Source organism: Poecilia latipinna, unplaced genomic scaffold (genome assembly GCF_001443285.1).
Source record: "Poecilia latipinna isolate Pla-1442-1.1 unplaced genomic scaffold, P_latipinna-1.0 Scaffold2903, whole genome shotgun sequence".
In the NCBI taxonomy this organism is placed as follows: domain Eukaryota; kingdom Metazoa; phylum Chordata; class Actinopteri; order Cyprinodontiformes; family Poeciliidae; genus Poecilia; species Poecilia latipinna.
In genome coordinates this window covers 65104-67492 of record NW_015115519.1, presented here as the reverse complement: position 1 = coordinate 67492, position 2389 = coordinate 65104, and the positions used below count along the sequence as shown (strand labels likewise).

Sequence of the window (2389 nt, the reverse complement as noted above, 5' to 3'; positions counted from 1 at the left end):
GGTTTTTAGTTTTTCTCGTTTCAGTTTTGTTTTTCAGTTGAATTGTTAGAAATTGCTTTAACTAAGCAGAGATCTGAATATAATTTGTTCTTATTGATGGTCTTTAATATTCAGAAGACTCAGAAATCCATAGTGTGGGAGATAAAGCTGTCAGACGTTTCTGAAGCCAAGTTTCTGTCAATTCAAGTTATTGTAACCAGCAGGGGTCGCCTGTGAGCACTCAGAGCAGCTAATTTAACCTTTTTCAAAATCAGTTTTAGTTTTTCTCTCCTTCATGTGTAATCGCTCTCCGTTTCTTTCTGCAAATGGTTTTATTTCTTCTACTTTACAAATGTTTATATAAATATATGTTCTTATTTGAAACTGCAACTCCTCCAGTTTAACTTTTAAATATTTTACTTAGTTGACCCTCCATGTTTTTATTTTTATTAAGCTGGTTGATCAGTTTCACTTTTAGTTTCTGGTTTTTGTCTTTACCGTAGTAATTAGTCCCTTTGCCCTTCTGCGGTTTATGTTCTTCCTGTGTTTTAATTCTGAACTCACATCCTCCAGGTATAAGTTCATAAATTGTGACCCGTTTTTGTTTTCTTTAAACTTTATTTTGTATGAATTCATCCACGAGGTAATGTGAAGGGCTCAGATTACAGATGGTACCCTTCTTCCTATATTACGGTAGCCTGTAGGTCCCACCCCGCCTCTGCCTGCTCGCTGATTGGTCAGTCGCGGTCAGCTGACAAAGGAGCAGCGGAAGAGGAGCCGAGAGCAGCAGAGAGGAGGTAAGGAAGTAAACAAAAATAAATATCGCTTTATTTTCAGGTAAACCCGCGGTTCTGGTTCTGACCCGAATATGGTTCGGTGTGGGAAGATGTTAGCTAACAGTTCCAGTGCTCTGACCTGTTTTCTGAGCTCTGCTTGACTCAGTTCTACGCGAGGGCCCAAGGTGCGCGTTCCCGCATCCATAGACGGGCTCGCGGCCGGCGCATGCGCGCTCCCTGCTCAGTCAGCCAGAATTAAACTCAAATCAATTCTTTAATCTATCCGTGATTGATCACAATAATACCCGTAGCCGTCATGACGTCACGACCCGTTACGTTAAACTCCCAGGACGGGACTTTCCAGGCTGCGTGACGTCATGCCGGGCTGTCCGGTACCTTTTGAACCTGCCTTGTCACCATGGCGATAGGCTGAGATCACGTAACCTGCTCCAGGTTCACGTTGAACTGATTGAGCTCGCTTCAGTTGTGAGGCTTGAAGCTGAGCGTTGTTCTTATTGTGACCCAGAGGAGCCCGGTCCGGTCCGGTTCGGTTCAGCCTGGGATGGAACATCCTCGCGCGTTCTGAACCCACCTGCTCGTGGTTCTGGTTCTTCTGCAGGTCACAGGTCGGTTCTGGTTTTCATACAACAGAACAATAAGTGTAGAATGTTCCGGTGTCTTAATAAACTAAAATGTCTTCACTGATGGATAATAAGGCAAAAGTCTAAATCAGAGTTTAGGATCATAAAATCTAAACTTTATTTAAATCTGTGAGGGAAACAGATCAAACATTTCATTTTCTTTGGGATCAATAAAGTATTTCTGAATTTGATTGATCGGTTTGGGCTTCTGGAGGTTTCTGGTTCAGCTTAAAGGAAGGAGCCAAGCGTTCCCGACGCCGGTCCTGGAGGAAAACCAGGAAGGTTACACAGGAAGTAGACAGAGGTAATTTCCTGTTTGACGCCATGAAACACTCTGAATGCATCCGTGATTTGACTAGACCGCTGGCTCTATAAAGGGGCCTGGAGAAAAGCAGTTATTTATTTTATTTATCTTTTTTTCCTTTTTGAAGCAGTTTTTTTTACTTTATTTCCAAGGAAGCAAATTTTACATAACATTTGACATACATACATAACAAGTTGACCTCATGATTCAACTCCACTTCCCTGAGGAAGATTTTCACTGTGGGAGTAAAAACAGAATGTAAAGAATAAAAACTGAAATGGTTAGAAATGTAGAAAACAAACTAACAGAAGCATGTTGTTAAGTAATTATGAGGTGTTTGGTTTCTGAAAATAAAATCAGATCTTTTAGTTTCACCCAACTCTGCCACTGTCTGAGAGTTAAATGTTATTTCCATCCAGGGGCCTAAAGTTAGTTTGTCCTGTGATAACCATTTTACCATTTTCTTATAATGTTGTTTCTACTTGCTATTAATAAAATAGTCATCAGATATTTGTTTCTTAGGGTTATGCCAGAATACATGAGCTTGATCTCTTTTATAATTCAGTCCCAGAAGACACGATGATGGCAGAATATGGAAATATATATATATATATATATATATATATATATATATATATATATATATATATATACCTCTCTCTCTCATATATCACACACACACATATCAC

The 2389-nt window shown here is 39.9% G+C and overlaps 1 protein-coding gene across 1 annotated transcript in view; it reads left to right on the top strand.

Annotated features, from left to right (window-relative positions):
- The first annotated feature begins 686 nt into the window (after positions 1 to 686).
- Positions 687 to 2389, top strand: part of tbk1 (TANK-binding kinase 1) — a 21203-nt gene continuing 19500 nt past the window's right edge. The window contains exon 1 of the mRNA XM_015021961.1: positions 687 to 776. The gene's annotated coding sequence lies outside the window, so the exon portion shown is untranslated. The remainder of the gene's footprint in view (positions 777 to 2389) is intronic.